Source organism: Cataglyphis hispanica, chromosome 7, assembly GCF_021464435.1.
Source record: "Cataglyphis hispanica isolate Lineage 1 chromosome 7, ULB_Chis1_1.0, whole genome shotgun sequence".
Lineage (NCBI taxonomy): Eukaryota > Metazoa > Arthropoda > Insecta > Hymenoptera > Formicidae > Cataglyphis > Cataglyphis hispanica.
This window is the reverse complement of record NC_065960.1, coordinates 3,023,306-3,046,278: the sequence shown is the minus strand read 5'-3', so window position 1 is coordinate 3,046,278 and position 22,973 is coordinate 3,023,306. Positions and strand designations below refer to the sequence as shown.

At 38.5% G+C, this 22,973-nt stretch overlaps 1 protein-coding gene across 1 annotated transcript in view; it reads left to right on the top strand.

Moving 5' to 3' along the window:
• Nucleotides 1–22,973, top strand: part of LOC126850737 (uncharacterized protein DDB_G0283697-like) — a 76,433-nt gene that overhangs the window by 11,918 nt on the left and 41,542 nt on the right. The window lies entirely within an intron of this gene.

Here is a 22,973-nt window from a genome sequence, read left to right as displayed (position 1 = left end):
AAGCGCATTATTACAATCGTACTGTTAGTGATATGCGCTGCATATACTAAACGCGATCAATTAACCGCAATTTCTTACGTAATTCATCCCGATGATCGAATAAAATCTCGCACGGCCAATGCACTGTTAAAATCTCACTAATCGTCACTCCTCCGTCTTTATTAATGCGTAGAATAATAAATGCATCAATAAAATAAAACAAATTAATCTCACACATTCGAACAATTAACCGCTTAATTATTACATAAAACTCATTCGTCGATGACTATCGAATCTTGCGTAATTGATGATTTCTAATCTAATTCCCTAATGCAAACCCAATACGTTGACTCCTCATGCATACAAATACGATGCCACGCCGCCGGTATTAATTTTATTAATCAATGCCGGACCGAGTCTTTGCGCATCCTTATAAATCGTCCACGATCCTGGGTGGCCCAGAAAGACGCACTCGAGGCACGAAAGCTCGTTCTTCCCGCACATAGCAGTTATAAAAAAAAGCCTTATGTTCGCGGCACGACCGTGAGAGAGGCTTGTGTTTCGGTCGTTACCATAAAATTAATTGCTCAATTCGCTCGTTCAATTTGCCCCGATAAGGACCGGCTACTTGTTCGCTATCCGGTTACGACGCGATGTCGCGTGATTCATTACGTTCCACATAATTTCGTCTGCATCATTATGTGTCATGAATGACACATGTTTGGCGAATTCAGGCTTCTTTGATTCCTTAAAAATAGTCTGTGAGTTTATTTAGCGATAATACGTAATTATAAAGTTGCTCTTAAAAGATATTTAAGACGAATAACTTAAAAGTTGTACGATCGATTTATCGGAACCGCCGGGTATGATATCCCTGCTTCTTTGTAAATTAAAGAAAGAAGCCAAAAACCATGAAAGTGAGCTGTGCTTCATGCGTTGTCACAATAAGATTAGTGCGCATAATTCGCTCAGATCGCTCTTGATCTCGCAACATCTCGTTAACTCTAGAAAAACGCTCCTAAAACGAGAACGGGACGATCTCAAACTGGCGATCCACACAAGCGCACATGGATGCCTTTAAAGTTTACGAACTTACGATCGTTTTCATTGGCCCTCGCTATTGCGTGGAGACCTATCGAGAGGAGACGACTGAAAGACTCGACGGATTTAAATCGTCGTCGCTGAACGAAATTTTAATAGCCCTACTGGCTTTCAACATTGCTTTTAGATCGATGATATGTTTCAACGGCGTGTGCAGTGCGCCGTTTTCAAGAAATTACGTTGACGCCAACACAAATATTATTCGTTCCATGTTGCGATTACTAACATTTCTTTTGTACCGTCCTGGAGCTACGATAATTATACGTACTGCTTATAGCTAATATTGATTTATTTACGCAACGTCGAAAAGCTCACGCCACAATGACAAATGCAGATAATTATATGACCGAAATTATTTTAAATTTTGATAGGAAAAAAGATATACAGGCATTTAACTTTTTAACTATAAATTATTTCTATTAATCGTGTAGTTAGAAAAATTCTTTCAACAAAAGTTTCAAGAGAAAAAATATATAATGCATATATAATATATACGTACATACAGGGAGGGAAATAAAAAATTTATTTTTTAATTTATTCATTTTCTCAAACAATACAGGCGAGAAATCCACCGTTAATATCGCCGACCGTCAGCCGCGGATGAAAGAGACGTCGCCAGCACTTAATTTACAGTGCGCGCTGCCCGTTGTTGCGGAAAAGCATTTTATGCTGCATTTAATAATACGCCGCCGCGCGAAAACGCGTACGTGTCACCGCGATCCCGGTTTGCTGCAGCGTCGTAAAGTATGATTTATTCCGCTCGCACACATGCACACGCATTGCCGGTCGCCGTCGTCGGTAATTATTCCGGATAGTACAATATATATAAGCCAATTTATCTCTAAGATGCAACTCCACGTGCATCTCATCGTAATTCGCGCTCGTTTTGATTAATCGCCCTTGTTGTTTTTAATACGAATAATTACAATACGATTCGGTCCATCAGCATCGAACGATAATTGTCGCCGACTCGATATCATAAGTGCACACAAATATATATGCTGAAAAATAATTTCGTACTAATAATAAATAATGTAATCGAAAGATTAGATTTCATCCTGCGGCGTTGAATAAATTTATCGTGTGTACTGGCTATGAATTTTGGTGATATAGATCAAATTTAGCTTCTATTCTGAAACACGATTGTCTTTAAAAATCGTTTAATCTGTGCCGCACTCAGGGGAGTCGATTAACATACACAATGACCAACGTACGAGTGCGAGTTGCTGATTGCATACCCGACAAGCCTACGCTTCGTTCTGGCGGCTGAATAATTAATATATCCAGTCGAGAATTTGCATGGTCAAATAAGCATTAACGCAAATATCCTGCAGGCACAGCTAAGTGTATCTATTGCAGGGTTACATACAATGCGCCGTCAAAGATATATATATATATATATATATATATATATATATATATATATATATATATATACGCGACATTTATTCATAATTAATTCCCTCGCGCACGTTCGCTTCGTTTTCTTTGTTATTTGATAAAATATGTATTAACATATGTTTTAAAGCACCGCTCCTAAACACGTGTAAAAAAATTATTATTTTCTATTAGACGGATTTATAAAATCTATGCAAATGATCGATAATTATTATGTCGCCTTACATATTTACACGGAGAAAAGTAAATGTCATTTTAAATATGCCGATAACATATCGCGCATGAGATCACGAACGTCAAGTCGTTCGATTCCAAGTTGATTAATCGGGCCTCTTATCAAAAGTCCTGATTAACGTATCATTACCGTCACGCTTTAGCGATATATAAATAATTAATACATCACACATCTCGGACGTGCATCAAAGAGCGTAGGTATTTTCGTAATGCCGCTTCGCCTTTCGACGTTGCGTCAGGTGGCAGATTTAATTAACATGTAACTTGACCACATATCGCGGATTGGTATTACGCTTTCAAACGTTTCATTTATCAATCCTTTATCGGTATCATTAGCATTTTATTACCATGCCAATGAAAGATTATTCAAATTTCTTCACGCTTGTCTTAAAATTTATTACAAAGCGATTTTGTGCAATTATGTAATATTCTTTTTTTTTATAATTTCGATGTCACTAATAAAGTTTTGCTTCTGTTCTAAAATATTTTTGATTTCTGGCACTCGAAATAATAGGAACAAAAAATAAATAAAAAAATTTTATGATAAAGTTTCGAAAGTTACATTTCTTTTCCATTAAAAGATATAATATTTTGAAATATGTGCACGCGCGTCTTTTCTCTGATGCAACCCGTTGATGCAAGTGAATGCGAGGGATGCGAGTCGCCGTGCCAAGTGCATAAGTATCCCCCGGCCATCGCCTTTCGATCTCGCACGCGACAAGTCTTTTGAGAAAACACGTGCTTCTTTCACACACTCGGTAGGCCCGACATATGTTTACCCTAGATGTTCCGGCAACAGTGTTTACTCTGCATATCTCTCGCATCTACTTTACGATACTTATACATTATGTGCTCTCACGTATAACCAATATTTACAGCTCGACGCGGCAACAAGCCGCGCAGGTTTTACGTTACATCGTAGGTGTAAACGAGTGACCCAATAACTTTGCCACCATGGTCTGCTTGTTTATTGCTACGTTTGTTGCGCCTGTTTCTTTTCTTCACGATTATCCTAGTCTTTTATCGCAAATAAAAAAATTATTTCATTTTTTTATATTTAATACTTACATCTCTTAATGCTATCGTTATTAGTAGTCATTATCAATTGTACTCTAAACCGTGACCGCTGGTGGCATTGCAGCAATTTAATGACTGAATATATATAAATCATGACGCAATAAAGAATAAAGAAAATGTAAAATGGAAATTATGTAAAGTGCATCTATTCATCTTTGTAATTTTTGTCTTCTCTGTAAGACATGTTTCGTGTAGGCGTCAATCGGCAGTCGACTATGATAATAGCATTCTCTTATAAAGCACGTGCGTATCTCGACAAATCTCGTCTAATGAGAACTTTATTATAATATATGTAAATATACATGTTGTTTAAACACAACAATTACAGAATCATTTTGCATACATATAACACATTGGCCATCGTGGATGATCGATTTGATTTCCGGGATTGCGCGGTGATATCAACCCATGATTTATACGAACGATATATAAATTATAGTTCGCAAAATTAAATATTATTTTTAATTAATTTTTTGAATCCATTTTTATACGATTCATTCATTTTTCACACGATGCTCATAATTGCGCTAGTGACGATTCAAGGGAATTCTGCGACGTATCGTCCATCGTCCCATCGGGCCGGCACGTAAATCGAGCGCGTTGTCCTGCTCCTTTCCGAAGGATAATTGAACGCGCCGGTCACGATGATCGCGTAATATACGAGACGGGGACTCGCGGCGGGCTCCCTTCGAGCTTTCGCAACGGAAAGAATTGAATTCCCGCGCGGGTAACGTAAAGGCTTAGGGTCGCCACGAGGGGAAAACGCGCGCGACAAGACTATTAACCGGCTATAAACATTGCAAGGAGGTAATTAAGCGGCGCGCGCAAAGGCACGCGCATTTTTTTTCTTCTTTTTTCACGCGAGCCGATCTGTATTGAAGAGTTGCGCAAAAAGGAGAACGTGTGACCTCATCACGATTGAACTTGACGAATCCTTTGAGAAAAAGAAGCGGCATCCCGTTATTTCTTAATCACTCCAGCGATATTATGATCGCCAATGACGCTCATCGCTTACCATACGCGATATTCATTACTCCGTTGTATAGTAATTAAAATTTCATAAAACTTAAATACTTGAATCCTGTACGCTCATATAAAGTCAGTAAAATTTAATATGCAATCATCGAGTGCGTAGGGTGTTCATATTGAATTATCCACCAAATCCTTGTACGATCTAAACGTGTGACCCGCGAAGAAATAACGACGCAGATGACGTCTCGACCATTGTTGCGCTCAATTAAAATGCACGCAAGAAATTGTGTGCGTGAAACCCGATACATCTAAACACCGCGAGCGTTTCTAAAGATTTAAATTCGCTTGTTACATGGCAATCAGACGGACGCTCATCTCCGGAGACGACGTCTTGTTCCTCCCACGCGTTTGTAACGTTCATAAATACGCTCTCGGTCTCGCGAATAAATGTCGCGCCCTCGTTATGGAAATTCTCGCCTGCAAATGTCGCGCAGAAAAGTGACTACCGCGAGCAATAGTCGCTTTTCCTTCGACGTGAGAGACGTATACGAAAAATGTACGCGTTAATTCAAGAAGAATGATATGTATGACATTCCACGATAATTATCAAGTGACAGCTGCCAAACGAAATCCTTTTTCTCCCCGACGCGGCGCGTAATGCGGCGTGAAATTAATTTTCTCTCGTTTTACACACAGTAATGTGTGTCGCTCCGTAAGCCTTCGCAACAGAATTATTATTAGCGACAGCGGAAAAAAAAGTCAACTGCCGCCAATGGACCGCGATATTTCTATCTTGCAATAATCCTCACGATATTACTCCATGCTTCACATTTCTCGTCCGCCGTAAGGTTGCTCTCATTACCTACGTCCGCCTTTTACATTTTTTTATTACCAACGTTACACATTACGTTGCTCATATTATTGTCAATATTGTTCATGTTACCTACATAGTAACAGAATCCATAACGACTATTGAGATCATTTAATGGTAATCCTATAACAAGAAGCTCTTCGCGATGCAAGCCGCGGTGCATTCCGTCGCGACAAGAATATCGCGCCGGTGATCGTCCAGATTTACGGCACGGATAATTCCAACATCGCCAAGTTCTCGCGTGTGTTTCCGTCCGGAATTTATATATCGTCTTATGCAAATAATAATTGTCGTAATAATTCCGCGCGAGTTTCTAAGCGTTCGCGTGTCACCTCGGATTTACCGAGTTACATTAAAATCGTCGATGTATATGATAGATTAATCATCGTGGAATATTTCCCAATACTTCTCGGCGACATTCTGCCGTGTAATTTAATTCCAGTAAAATAGTGAACGCTTACTATAAATCATCATTTATTTCTTTTGTGCAGCCATATAAATTCTTATATAATCACATATTTTTGATCAATGAATTATGTTTGCAAGCGTATGGAGAGTCGTCGATTGGATAACGCTTTTTTAATTGCATAATGTTAATATCTTACGTTCGTTAGAATCACATGGACTTCAAAAAAAAAAAAAAAATAAAATCATGATGAAATGATCTAGACACACCTACCGTGTACAAGGAAGTCATTGCCATGCATCGTAGGTAAAATATCGGTGTGGTGAAATAATGATTACATTCAATTAACGATACGCTAGTAATTCTTATGCGAACATGGCAGGAGAATGTGAAAAATCGACGGGATTTCTACACGGCGGAGATTTCAATCGAAGCTGTAGAGTAGTTGCAATAAATTGTGTATTATGCTACTGATATATTTTCGTTTACGTGATATATAACTTTGCTCGTCGTTTAAAACACATATTTTAGCATCTCAAAAATCATCGACGACATGTCAGCTAAGATTTATTATATCCGCGGTCATTACTGTTTCATCGTGTAATTATCATCCGCTGATTTGCTTATGAATAGAGTCTTATCGGTACCGACACCATGTATAATCAACATAATGTTCCGTATAGTCATTAATAGTATAGTAAAGAGCACAGGCACGCTAATTAAAATGATTGATCTCCATCTGAATTTAAATGGCGTTAATACATTGTTGAAGGATATTCGTAATGATGTAATAACATTAATGATAAACAAGATTTAATTTAAGTTTCTGCGTTTTTCTCGATTAAATCTCAGAAATCATTAAAATAATAAAAATTTATTCAAAGATAATAAAAAAAAAAAACAACAAACATTTAATACGATTCAAAACAATAATTTCTCGTATAAATTAATATATATTTATTATAAAATAGATGAAATTATTTTTTAATAAAAAATACGAGAGATTTGCACAAATAACGAGCGTGACTTTTAGAAACTATACAACGATTTTCGCGGAAACAGACCCAAATAGGATCTTGGCAAAAGCTTCACGTGCAAAACGATCCGAATCGAGCCGAGTTTATCATAGACGCGTACGTGCGTACGTGCGTGCGCGCATTTAATGCACCTCTCCGTGAGCATGCATTGCTATAATGTTACATGCTTCTCGGAAGAGTATTACCATTCAATTATGTCTAGCACGGCGCAAAATAATCCGCACTGCCGAAACGCATTAATATTTTTGTCTGTCTTTCATTCTGTCTCTCGATTATTAATTATGACGAAACATGTGCATTATATAATGAAAAAAAGTTTGTTAATAAGCTTGAGACACGGGTAAAGCTCGAGAAATTATTAGCCTTATCAAAATATATTCTCCATTCTCGCGAATAAGATATCACGTGCACACAGACACGGTGGAAGGTTAACCTTCTATTTTAATGATCACCGTCTTTCCTCGCATGGCTAAGTTTAGTACTTATCACAATAAAGGACTATCATTGCGCGACGATAATATAGTATAGTATCTGAGTAATAGAGAGGGCAAGGCTATCAGCGATATAAGCAGCGATACTGGTACTACCGAAAAAAATGGCCGTGTGCTCGGCGGAGCGACTCGATTGCACGTGTGAGACGCACTGCGTGCGTAGAAAATAGGAAACCATGCGATCAAATTTATAGCCGCCAAATGCGCATGAGAATTATCGCGATACTATGGTTAGGACGCTGTTACGTTAATTATTGCACTCTGTCAGCTTCCTCCCGCAGAAATATGAACGCCGATCCGCTAATCCCGATCGTCCCGTCTGCGTTTTTTCGCTACCATATAAAGATCACTACCACACCTAACCCGGCAACTTCTTGTCGAATGTCGTGGAATTTTTATGAACGTCGCTCTTGACTCTGGCATTTTAATAATGTATGATAACTTTGACATTTCAACGGTTATCGAGCGAAAACAACATTTTTTTCTGCCCCAGTTTGGGATTATCTGGATAAATCACAGTCAGATATTTATTCATATAAAATCATCAAATCAAACGTAACATGATTTTGCATTAGAAACATCATCATCATAATCGATATATATGCAAATTGAACAGAATAAAACACTAAATGTGATGCATCATTAACATTTTATCTTGTGTCGCGAACTGCGAGCATTGCCGAGTCGGTTTTCCCACATTTATAAATGATACAACTTCGACGTCATCGAGGTCACTCATTGGCAACGCGTCAGTACGCAGCAATGATTTCGCGTCAGTACAAAGTAATGATTTCGCAATATTATTAAACGTTTATCTTGCCGCGCGAATTATATTAATGGCATGGTAAGGCAAATTTGTCAGTGTTCATCGATCGTTCGTATAAATGATTCAAAGGCGGCAGGTGTATTGTTAGTTTCGCCAAGTCATATATATGCGTGCGTAATTCAATTGCCATTCGCATATATTCGCAGCTCACATAGGACGATAAAAATATGTACAAATAAAATAATTTATCATTATATCTACAAAGTGATCTATCATTATATAATATCTACACCTATGTAAAGAGTAAAATTGAATTTCATTTCGCAAACTCTGTTTTAATCTTAAATACGCACATTAAGATAACACTTTCGATTATGTCTAATTTGCATAAGTAAAAATTCGTGTTTTCGCATTCCCGTGCTACCAGATAATGGCACGTATTTCGAGTGTTGATTCGTTCATTTACGGTGACATTTATGTCATGGATAAACCGCATAAATTAGCATAGAAAGTTTAGCGACTAATTATCTCTTTCGTTATTTCTTTACCTTACCGATGCATCTATAATATCGCACGTACTTGAAAGTCGCAGTAAAGATAAACCATGCATTATTGAAAACCAACTAACACGAAGAATTATAATCAACAAAAAAAAAAAAAAAAACAAAGAGATCAGTGTGATCAAGGCATGTCAGTTATCGCACGGCGGGTCATTCTAAAACGGAATTACGGATGTAGGTTCTATTCGAACCTGTCCAGAAGAGCAACGACCCGCTCGCGGCACAGACTCCAACGCGGTTTACATTCGCCTGCTAGACACCGGCGCGCGAGAGACGTCTATCTTCAGTTGCTGCTATTTCGGCGCGAAAAAGACGCGTCTCCTCGGACGCATACTTGCGACCCCAGGCACCTCCATGCGCGATATAATATCGAACGATCTAGTGACATACGAATGGGAATTCTTGACGAGAAAGCTTCGAGAGTCCGCAAGAGAGAGAACGAACGTTATGCGTGGGTGGCGAAGCTCGTTGGCATTAAAGCATCGACACAATTTGTCAGTTTGCTAAGATACGAGACTTCTCGCAGCCAAGTTTGTTAGAATTTCACCATCGGCGATCTCCGTGGAAGAACTTTGCGAGCGAGTAAATTCTCCGATCGCGTAGTCGACGAAAAATCGGAATAATATATGGAGAATTAGTCACGTTTCCTTCTAATCCGTGAGACGATATCCGATCGAGGAAGGGTTAAATCCCATTTTAGAAACCGGTCCCTGAAGCGCTTACACGTCTGGCTTGAGCGAGCACACAAGCGCGAACGGTGCGCGAAGATATTCTGTTTATTTGCCCGGATGCGACCGGGAGAGACTCGCCGGGAGTAAGCGAAGCACGCTGTCATCACATTCACTTCGCAGGAAACCGCTCTTGACCGAGACGATGATCGAGATGCGAGTCGACGAGGTGCGTCTCGCGTCACCTGATAACGGCGCGTCCGAGAACGAAACACCGAATGCCTGCGAGAAGTGCGTTTCCATTAGCGATGCAGAGTTAATTACCTACGCCTACGCTCTGTCCTTCTCTGCTCCTTCTCGCCGAGGGGGGTCCCACGTGGGTCGCTCTAATCACTTTTTAATCTGTCTACGAAGGTTGAGTATGTGTGACTGTCGTACAGCGGATCCCTCAACGGCTTCTCTCGTATTGAAAAGGAAACGCGTCGTCATTGTTGTCGTATTGCTTCGATCTTATGATTGCACAACAATATAGTACTTTCGTCGACATGTTGCAATGTTGGAATATAATTATTTTGTAAAATTTTGAAAAAAAAAAAAAAAATCAATAACAGAATACGAAAAATAATCGTCGTTGCATTAAGCCCTTTATTTATCAATCGCGAACGCGACGCGAGGATAGGTTGGCATAACAAATTCTCAATATTACTAATTCTCGATATTGCTTCTTGATTAATGACGGATGATCAATTAGGTCACGTCTGTCGTCCGTCTAGAATGGAGATGTAACCCGTGAAACCTTGGCTAAGCATTTTGTCACCGTGACGTTTCAACGAGCGGCGTGACTTTAAAAGCATCTTTTGTTGCGTCACGGCTTCACGCTCACGATTAGTCACAGAATATCTCGAGTCGTTGAAAATCACTCGTTTGTATCAGCGGGTATCGGGTTAAGGCCGCGACTCTCAATGAGACCTCGCGTTTTGAAGCGCGACAGTGGCAGCCGGTATTTACACAAAGGTGGCGGTCAAGTGGCTCTCCGAATATGACTAGAATCTCGTAGGCAGTCCAATACCTACGGAATACATTGTCACGATAAGGGAACTAGTCCTAAGTGTTGTCAAGTACAGGATATTGAATGGAAACTTGTGAGAGCCGAGACATTGGTACTCCTTTCATAAAAGTCCGTAATAATCGCCGCATTTAAATGCGCTCATGATTAAATAACGGCGCGAGTAGCGAGTGTGATAAAATAAAGGTAAAGATGCGTAAAGGTCAAAGATGATTGGTGCTTCCTGATTCCCTACAGGAAAAAAAATTGACGCGCTTTCTCCAAGTAAGCTTAATGTTCGAGATATTTCGTAACGCTAAACTCTCTAATATGCAATAAGAGAAAAAGCAAAGAAAGTTACATTCCCAACGCAAAATCTCATTAGTAATATCGTAAAAAATGCCGAATCGTTATGGATGATTTACTTCGTCGTGGCGCAACGTTCCTCGTATCTCTGCCCTCAATTCTGAAAACTTTGCCACTTGAGGTTAATAGAAAATGCCGGACAACTCATTGTCGCGAAGTTTAAGACTTGGCGACGACCACCGTGTTTGCGCAAACAACTACAAATCAACCCGAGGGAGCAAAGGAAAATATCCCGAGTTCTCTCTTTCGACATTTTCATCTGACGGTGAAAAAGATCGGAAGAGAGGAAGGTATATATGATGCACAAAGTCGCCACGTAACGAGGAATTATTTTCGCGTAATATTGCAGCGATACTGATTGTCGTAATAAGCGCGTAATAAGTCGCCGGTTATTGAAGGAAGTGGCAATTAAAAAGATACGTGCAACAAAACGTCTTATCACCGGTTAATTTCTTAATTAGCGTCCCCGCCTTCCCTCAGTCGCACCGCGATACTTTAGGTAATACCTTATTAACACCGTGGCGGAGACTGCACGTGTTCGACGTAACGGTCAGGCAATAGATATAAATATAAAAGCGATAAGTGTCAAAAATATTCAACGACACAATAAGACAACATTTCACGAGGAGAGAAATCATGCATATTCCATATTTGTTGTATACTAATGAAGAGTATAAATCAAATAGACTGTTAGTAACGTTTTTCCTCTTTCACCGAAAGCGTGTTCAAGCATGATCAGGCGTGACGCGATCGGACAAGTAATTTATGCGCCGCGTGTACGCGGGTGTATCTGATCTCCCGTTACTTATCCTCGACTTGAAAGACATTCTCGAAAGAACGTGCGGTATCGCAGTTGCAGACATGACCGAGTAATTAAAAATTCAAATGCGTCAAATCGTGATTTTCGCCTAAATCGCGCGATCCCGAAAGGAGCAATCATGCATATTCCATATTTGTTGTATACTCGTGACATTATAGTGTCGCGTAACATAATGAATACCAACTAATGCATTAGGGTACCATTTATCGATAAATCGAGCGTGATTGATTACGACGCACCGGTCGACGAGCTTTCGACTTATATAGTGTCTGTGCGTACGCATCGCCGACTTGTGCGCGACAAATGTCAATAAATTACATCTTCCAGAGTCGGTCGAGCGCGTCCGGCCGGTTTAACCGCTAATTCGAAACTGGTTTAGTAACACAAAATATAAAGCGTATAGAAAACCTGCCATTAATAACGTAATAGCCTAATAACCGTTGAGCATCAACGCGAAAGAGGTCGCGTAGTAGATCATGCTGACAGTCGCATTAGAAGAAAGCATGTCATGCAAGATTAACCGTTTCTAAGATCTTCGAAGATTTATTCTGATATATTATTTAAGAACGTAATATTAAATTTAAAACGCACTTGGGTTGATAATAAAATCCAATGCATTTACGCATCGCCAGCTGGAAACTGCTCCACAAGTGTAAAAGTCATTCTGAAGAAAGTCGAAGGGGACATCGCGCGGATAACGGTGCTGTGTGTTATCTATGCATCGTTCGACATTGTCTTACAGTTAAAACGACACGCGAACGAGATGTATTATACGTGCGTAGCTTCATTTATTTAACAATAGAATGATACGCGGTCTTACTCTTGTACTGTCATGACAAGAGAACCTAATGCATATTTATGTTTACCTAACGGTACTTTTCACGAAATCCGTTTCTATGCACCATACACCACTGATATCCATTTATTTTCTAGGAACAGATCTCATTTATTATTATCTCGTTAAATAAAGCATCTATTGTAATTTTAAAAATAATATGCAAGATAAAAAATAATATACGAGATAAAAGCATAATAAATTAAAAAATAAAGAAAAAAATTATAAATATATATGCAATACTAACAAAATATGTGTACTTTGTAAGACAATTTGCATCGGAGTTAAGTTTCTCTCTTCTGAATGAAGACGTGAGAAGTAATTAGAATATAAACATAACGTATCGGTGATAAATTACGACTTATAAGTTGTTGCACACTTCGATCCCTTATCGATTACACTTTCTACCGACTTAACTACACTTAACTACACAGGAGCCGCGGCTCAAAAAAGTTCGAAAAAAGCGAAAAATGGCAAAAAAAAATCTTGAACGATTGCGAACGCAAAGTTACTCGGGATAAAATGATAGCGTCGATGATGATGCGCGGCACGATTAAATCTCGCTAATTGCTTGTTCCTCCGCGGTAGGGGGTGTCCGTAAATTACCTATCTAGTAACTCATTACCTGACACGCACAATATCATGGGAAACGGTTCGCGATTCTATGCAGCGTCGTGCAATTACACCAGATGTTTTTTAATTCGCAACGCGGATGCGTTCTGCATATAATCACGAGTCTTAGGCATGACACCGCCATAAAGTATCTCGAGTGCAAATAGCACGACAAGAATTGCAGTTGTGTGAGTCACTCCGCCGCTCCTTAATTTTCTTAATATCGCCGTTGACTTTTTTGGAAGACGCATTATTCTTGTATTACAAGTTGTCTTCTGAGAAAAACGCCGATCTCCCTAGCGACCTAGCTATTCTCGACTTTCCGCATATTTTTCGACCACGTAGATCGCGTCGCATGTAAGTTTGCATAATTCGCTCATTCCTTTGCCTTAATTACGCGATCTGGCAATGCACGAGTGTGGTGGTATACGTACAAGGTAATCGTGCGAAACATACGAGACCGAGCCTGAATATTAATATTCATTCGCGGAATGACGGTGAAGCGCACGCGCGCCAACAATGCCGTGCCGAGACGCATTGCGCAAAAATATTATAATAGACCTGATTACCGTCGCGACGCGCGACAGTCTGACTGTGCGAGTTAAATGAAGACTCTCTGGCCGATCATTTTCATGCGGGTCAGCTATTTTTATCTCGCCGCGAAACTGCCCGGCCGTTGTCCATGTGTGACGTTCCTATCTCCGTCTCTCTTTCTTTCTCGTTTCTTCCTTATGTACGCTTGCTTCTGCACGCGAGATCAAATCTGCATATTTTGGAGCCTGAAATAAGGTGATTAAATCGGACTCGCCTCATCCTGTTCTCTGGCGCGAAACGAGTATTTGTCGCGAAACTGAAACCTTGACGGCTCGACTCGCTCGGTGTTTAATTATATATAATATTTGATCGTTGATTTTTTTTTTCTCGCCGCACTTCGCGTAAGCGGTGTCCGCAAAGACAACCGTTATATTGTTGCTAATAACCCACCATAGTTGATTCATCGCTCCAGGTAATAACGATGATTTTGTTGAACCCATTACCGGTCAATTAGCATAGCAGGTAACGGGTCTACCAAGAGGGTAGATTTTACTTGGAAGATGAAACGACCGTGCCCAAGGCGAGTCGTTAGTCTACACGGTTTGTGACCCTCGTGTAGGATGAACCGCATCTAGAGCTGACCGAATGTAGAATGTTTCTCAGCATCGCCGTACGCGTTTTAACATTGTAAAAAATACACGCTCTCAAACTCGTAAATTAGCTGGCTTATTCAAGTCAAAAATCTTTTTATAATGTGCAAAAAAAAGAAAAAAATATTAATTAAATTATCAATTTGATGAAAAATTTCGCAAGATTTTTATTCTTATCAACTTTCAAAATAAATAATAACTTTTATAAGAAAACAGATATCGCGCTATAAAACACGTTAAGCTTTATGAATACGTTCGCCATTAATTATTGACAATCGTTACTTAAAATGTGTCCGTAATGATTGCATATCAAGCCAATGATACACTGCACGGTTCATTTATTGCCACCGGTATGATAGTGATCTAAATCCATTTGATTAAATCGTTGTGGAGAATTATTTAGATTTTAGATCATTATTCTACTTAATATAACGCATAAATTATTGCGCTGATTTATATCTTTTTAGAAACTTATATGAAAACTTTCGTGTTTGTGTGCAACAAAGATTGCACGTTTAGCGAACAATATTCTCTCTGATATTCTTACACATTCAGAAAATCATCGGATATAACAATAAAGGTTGATTATGCTTATAGAAAGTTTTCTGTAAGCAACATTTGCAGCTTAAAATCTAGCAAGAATAAACATGTCACGGCTGATGATGGAGAAGCTGATGATAAATGAATTATCTCAGTATGATGGATGACTTTATAAGCGCTCTAGGATAGAAATACTATCTCCGAATTCGCTTAACACTCGCTTGTTAATCTTTCACGTTGCGCGCGGTTTTTCTTCCCGGATTATCGTTTGATGCGCGCAACAAGGGTACGAAAGATTTATTGTTCTTAGCGGGGCTGAATGCGAATAAATAAATTTTCCGACATTTGTTTACCCGCAAGACTTTCTAAGGAGTGTCTAACGCGCCGCGTTCTCCTAGGCGTGAATGCGAGATGATGTCATACAGGCGTTGCACCTTCTCTCCATTTACTAGCCGACAATTATGCGTTTAAGCAACTCTTCTGGATGATCTCGTTGGATCATGCGCGAAGATGAGCGATGTCAAAGGCTACTTGAGTCATCTTACAAACGTTTATTATTCTCAAACATATTCGAAGAAGAAAATGCACGAAGAAAACTCGATACACATTACACAAAAAAATTAAAAAATCTTATATGAGAATGATACAAAATTCTATGCGATAAAAAAAAAACATAATAAAAAAGCTATTGGTATTTAGAAAAAGTAAAATAAGTCGCTTGGATCGAGATTTATTACGGCCGAAGATGTACGAGTGGACTTCGCCGGTCGGGGAATGTTGGCCGCAGACAACGTCGCATACGAAATGCCTTTTCAGCATGTTACGACCTATGACCTACGGTCGCACAAGTTTCGAATAACTCGAGGGACCGACGTTTTTCAAAAAATTTCTAAGGATTAGAAATTATTCTTCGTGGAAACAAGGTTTCTATTATTTCCAACATTTTAGTATGTTGTGCGTTAGGTCGAGCAAATGTGAACGATGCGTTCACGATAGCCCGAATTACGTCCTCGTTGACTTGATTGACGTTCACGTCATTTTGTCCGTCGTAAATCAATTAACCGTTGAAGCGTTGCTGGAGACAGCCGGGCACCGCAAACGAGGATCATTGAGTGAATCATCGAAAGTGGCTCGGTTTCACTGGTCACGTACTCGTAAGCCATTCCGCGGTCTGGCATGTGGACCACCCGTGAAAGAGCGACCGGTGGGGATGGCTCGAGAAGAATCTGGTCATTTGATTCATTGCTTCTAAAAATGTCAGTGTATACACGAGCAAACAACAGTATTGTATCGATCGCGAGTTTTATTACGAATGCGTAAACGGACATCTGCGGATCCTCACGCCCGAGAAAAGCTCTAAATAATACGATAAACGCCTCATAAAATCGGTCAACGAGGCACTGCCTCTTTCTGATAGTGAGATCCGAAGTTACGCGTCGCATGTGCCGCGTTGTCTCGCTCGGTGACACGCCTGTCTGAATCGTAAAGGAGATCCGAGTGACAAGCGCATCCGACATTTTTCCCTTGGATATCGTGTTTCGCTGTTTATTCCACATCGTCGGAACACATGTACTCCCACTCGCCGCTTTGACTGGATTTTTTATTCGACATCGATTTTTATTCGTAGAATTCCTGTCGGCTTAAGTAAAATCCGTCGATAAATTTAAAATTGAAGCTTTTTTTCAGCAAAAAAGTATCGAGTATAATATAAATTAAATATAAATTAAATCCAACGCATCTTGTTCAGCTCTGTGATTTATACGAATCGTACATTAAGAAATCAAAAATTATCGATTACAAATTTAGCTTATTAAAGTTCAGCTAATGTAGCCATCGCGCTAAATTAACAGAAAGTTTGTTATAAGTTTGACAGATTTCCTGAAATCCTTGGATATTTCTTCGATAAAATAAACCATGTACGTATTCATACATACAAACATATACATAGAATGCGTCATTCAACTGGATATAGTTCAAAAGGAAACACGAAATGTTTTATTAACGCATGTCAGACATTCTTTCGTCGTGTCATTTTTACACAAAGTTCAATTTCTATCTTATATCGCTAAGGCAAACCAGTATCGGATCGTTAGCCGGTCGTCCAATTCGCATTGTATAAATTTTACTTTCAATTTTAATTGAAAGCAGCTAGCAAAACCAGATTTATCCTTTAGATGTATATACAATGACTATCAAATAAATTGCAATACTTCGATGGGATCAAGGGTCAAAAATATCAAGCCGCGCGAAATATCTCTTGCTACTATTAAATAATTTTAGTCTAAAGTTTATTTCAGATTAGCTACGTTTAATAATATTTTCAGCAAAATTAATATAATGATTTATTCCGCGACTAAAATCCGTGTATTACTGGCAAAATAGATGGCTTAAATAGCAACAATATTTTTTTTTTTTTTCGCGAAATGACAATCAGATTGAAAAAATTTTGAGATTCTCATATAATAACGACATTATTTATACAACGCTTCAGTCGGAACTTTATTTCACAATGTTTTGACCGTGAGACATGTCGACGTCTCTCACGAGACGGATAGCACTCTTTCGAGTACTTTCATCTTGAGAATTTCGTTTGGGCCGTTGCCAATTTCTGCGATAGAAAGAACTTTATTTTCGGTGTGGCGCGACCTCGATAAAAATATTCTTAAAAGTCTCCGAAGCAAGACCAACTCTCTTGTACTTCGGTCAGAACAATAAAATAACTTCGATTTCGATCGTTTCCATCATCGAATGTTTCCATTAAATGCCACCGAATTGGATTTACACCTAAACGAATAAAGCGATATTTCAACATAATCGCCTAAATATCGTTTGATGGAGAAAGCGCGATCAGAATGCTAATAAATCGTTCAGCTTGAAAAGGCCAAGAAATTATTGCTTCAACGGAATTTTACCCAATACCGATGCAATAAACGCAATTAATATGTCTCACGTGAAAGGCAAAATATTAATTACGGAAGCAGATATTATCAACTTTGTTCGTTTTTTATTTTTATTGCATTATAAAAGCATAAGTTGTAATCCCTCTCATCTGGATTGTAAAAGTGATGATATGAGTATCTGTATTAATGTTTACGATCGCGAGATGCCATCATCGTTATTTATTTTATAATTTATCGCAATTTTATTTTCACGTGTCACGATATCGTAATTATACCAGCGTCAATTTTAGTTATTTAAATGTTTAAGAAAATTAGAACATATACGTCAACATTGTCTTTATATATAAATATTAAAATATATCATTAAATCAATCGCAATTATATATAAGATTTTTTTTTCTATTTCTAATATAACTGGTAACTATGTTTGAAGTAACAACTCTCTATATATTTAATTAATCAATTTATCTTTCAAAATTTTATTCACAAGCATAGTAATACTTTAACAATATAGAATAATGCACTCTGATGTAATGTAATAGATATCTCGATGATATTAAGAAATATATATTAAATATATGTTAAATCATTGTGTCGAGTAATCGGCAGTCGTATCGATTAAACCGATGGGCGAGCAGTCATTCTTATAAATAGCTTTAAGCCATTGCGATGGGAATCATGATTCGTCTATGGCCGTCCATGTTTAATGTCACCGACTCGCGGTAGCAGACAGCCTGGCAGCGACTCGATTCCTTTCTCGGAACGATCGAGACTACATTTTGTATGACAATCACATAGCGTCGGCGTGCCATGCCTCCTATACTACACTTTTGTCCTGCATTTTTTTGTTGCGTTCAAGAGTAGTAGCACGGAAACAATAGAATTGGTCGACGTTATCGTAATTAATGTATCTAAGATACAAGATATTGAAATTTTTTATTTCAACTTCACAATGACATAATATTAGAATGTCGACAAGTTTAGTTATATAAAGACATTTAAACGGAATTCAAGACATTTTAAATACGTTAATGACGTTTGTCGTTGATAAAAAATATAATTTAATCATAGTTAAAATTTCTTTTTGTTACACATTAGAATTATGACTTTAATGTAGAAAAAAGATTAATCACTTTATCAATATAAACAGAACGAAATATCTGTCGATCGTATCCATATATCAATGTAACCGTCCTTACTTCGATGTGGGTGGTCGTTTTATCATTTGCTTTGTTTATTTATTTAGCGCGGAGATCGGCTATCTAAAATATGATCGATTTGCCTCGAGTCTTATTGTATTGTCTTCCAGCGCGCTATCTGATGCACGGATATTAATTCAATCGGATATGCACGCCGTGGGCACGTTACACACTCTCTTGGGAGTACATCAGAAAAAGAAAAGGAAACTATGAGAGTACTCGAAACTCGTCCATTGGAGGCTATGATACATTGTCGTAATTATCGCCGCAAGACTAAATCAAAATCTAAGATAAATGATTCTATTAGCGTACATATATATTAATTTTTGTAAAATTATTCGATTACGAAAATTCACGCAAAACAATTTTATTTACCACTACTTCGCGCTTGAAAATTCTCTCTGTGAATTTTCTTCTCAAAATTTTGACGTACACTGATCGCGTATCGCGTCGATCGCGAAGCGATCGCTTAAGCTATGCAAATCCGATGATACGGAGCGGATCTCCGTAAGAAAAATTATTGCGACATCGTCTGGTTGCGCGCGGATCCTCGCAAGATTTTTGGGTGGTCGCTGGGCGAACCTAATATTTAATAACAGGAGATGCTCGAATTATGCACTAATACTTCTTAATATTCGACACGCCGCTGCGAGCTACGTTTTTTCAGGGCGCCCCAAGAACCGCCTTCTCTTACACCCTCCCCTCTTAGATTTTTTACACTTCTAGACATTCTTTGCTCAATCTAATTTCTAACCACATTCGTCGTACGTCGACTGGCTGGAAATACCAGCGTTCCGTTCGGTTGCTTTTTCTTTTTTGCCGGCATTTAACCGCCGTCTCGATGCAAGAGGTAAACCCGCTTTACCGCGATCGCAAACATTGTACGTATATTACCTGATTACCTTGCAATTGTGCTCAGCCAGTATAATAATTAACACGTATTAGCGTAATGAATAATGCGGTAGATGAAGCGCGAATTATGTGAATTTACGAGTCCTTTCGCTTTTCTCCATATGTATACGCGAGATATGACGTTATCGTATTTGCGTACGTAAAGCATTTTTTTTTCTTTCTAACACTATTCTATCGCTTTATCATAGAAAAATTCCGGATAAATTACTCGGTAGTATCTCTAAAAGATATGGCGTGAATATAATCGCATGGCCAGTCGCTTTTTATGTACATACGTGGGCTTTGCGACACTACCGCATCTCTTGATAATATATGACCGCGCGAAAATTCCTGCAACATATTTATTGATTTATACGCGTATTCAATCGCGAGTAGCCTCGTAAAGTTATGTAAAGTGTCGAAAGCGTCGTCAATAAAACGCTAACCCGTAAAATATGTTGACTATTTTTATACGCAAACTTTTCAGAATGCATGTTTTAAACGTGTCATCTTTTTCAATCCACAATATCGCATCATCCGTAAATAACGATTCACGTCGAATCTCATCATGTTTTTATTGCAATAAGAATAACAACGATAATGCCTGCAATGAGAAAGTTTCTTTTTATGTTTCAGTCCACGTATAAAAAAAATTTTTATCTTTTTAAGAATTATATTTTATTAATGATGTTCAAATATAATAACATAAAAATTCGACAAGTAATATTAATCAATATTTCGTTGCAAGATAAAGAGATCAGAATGTGCACGACTATATAATTTATCAAATCATTCGCAGAAGTTATTAAGGTTTTGGAAACGGGGACGACAAAACGTGAAACATGTCGATCGTACCAAATTCAATTATCAGTCGCGTAAGTAGAGCGATTACTCGTCAACGCGGGGCGCAGAGAGGAATAGAAAAAAATTTCCTACGTTATCGCACACAGAAGCGATTTGTGTGGTCTAGTTTACAATAGCCGAACGAACGGTTATCAGTTACGAACGTCGTTACAAGCACAATCCTTGAGCACGAGTTGTCTGAAAATAGAATAAACAACAGTGTCGATGACCCCAGATTTTTATCGTGAATTTTCACAACCTCGTTAACTCGCGGACGTGCAGCACGCGGACAGACGAATTCTCGGCAGCAATCAGAAACGTCGGCGACCTTTGATCCCAGATCGCTCGTAAAATCCTGCCACTCGATTCCGAGAATCATTGACAGCGATCGTGTATGCTCCGTACGTGTAACAAGTGTATCCCGACTCGCTCTAACATCCTGCCAAGGTTATCTTTATCGTGCCATAAATACGATTCGTGCACTTTAATGCAGAGTAATGATCGTTACAAACGATCGCGACTCAGTGATTCTTCGCTTTAGCGAATCGATGCTTTCACGGGTGCATCTGGCGCGTGATTCAATATATAATTAGATAAATAATTTAAAATATAGATATAAGACGGAAAGAGTACTATAAATATTAAAAAAAAATTGATAGAAAAGGGAGAATAAATAAATATTGGCGCGAAAGAGATTTACAAATTAAAGATTTGATTGTTTTATTTGTCCGAACATAGATGGTACCGGTCATATATCTAAACTCGAGATTCAGAAGAGTAGCGAACTCAGTTTTAAAGCCGAGAGGTTGTCTGATCCTTCACTTGATTATTTTAGGATCGTTAACGATAACGCACATCGAGATACATTTGATACACTTAAATAATATATATTATCTTAATAGACTTAAATTTATCGACCGTCTAATCCGCTTTCTGCGAGCGGAGATCAAAATGTCTGGCAGATATTTTATGGTAAATCTCCGAGTTCCGAGTCTTTCTCTCTCCCATTGAAGCTTTTTATTCTGACGTCTCGTAAAAGGCGGATTTAAATAAGCCGCCATCGTTTGGCTTTCACGATGTTGTCCTCGACAGATTTTTAAATAATTAAATAGAATAAAAATTTTTTTCATATATTGCAATTCAACGTTTAAAAAAAAAAATTAACATTGACAAATATTAACTGCAATCTCAAAACTTACAGAATAATTATTAATCTCATATGATGCAAATGTGTAACACTTATGGATCACTTCACATGTTAATTTTTTATGCCATAGAGTGTACATATGTACTAGAAGTTTCAGAACAATTGACCTTGGTCGTTAGAGGCCACATGTTACACAACGTGTGCGATTGTCAGAAACAAAGGAGCTTTTGTCAAATCCTGTACCACCGTCTACGAGTTCAATAACTCAAGAGCACAATATAAGGCTCTCGTCTCGTTCGCAGAAACTATTCTTCATTAAGAAAATAAATCCTTTTGTACAAGTCGACATCTCAATCAATGATAGAGGAGCGGCCCGATCACGATGGAAACGCGATAAACATGGTAAACGTTTGCGCAATTCGATTCATCGACGAGTGCCTGTTTTGCACCAACTATTCATTCAAGAGATCGATTAATTTATTCCCGTTAAAATCTCATTTCACAATTCGTACTTTACTGTCCGCGGAAAAGTTGTAACATCGATTGCTCATAAAATACTAGATAAATCGGCATTCAATCTTTTCTTCTTTACAATGGCAAGTTTAAATTTTTCTCGCGGCTCTAAACTATAACATGAGTGTGAGACTTTTTCCCTCTATAAAATGATAAAAGTATTCCTTAAATTTTTATCATTGCTACGTCCACAAATATCACCAATACATATAGATCTCTGCAAATAAAACGGGAAACGCATGCGGAATTGAAAGGACGTGACAATCCCCAAGAAAGTCTGCCTAGATTTAGCGCATACAGTCGCGTGTTTCTACTAAGCGGCTCAACATCAAAGACTCCAGATGTTGCAGACGACGATTAAGTAGGTCCCCGCTCTCTTTGAGCTCGCGGATCGGCTATCGTGAAGGGGAGGGGAAAAGCAGAGGTGCATAGAGAGAGCGAAGAGAGAGATGCAAATTCGCCTATAAAACTTATCTCGGAGAAAAAATCTACCAAAGGTTCACGGAGACGTGTTGACC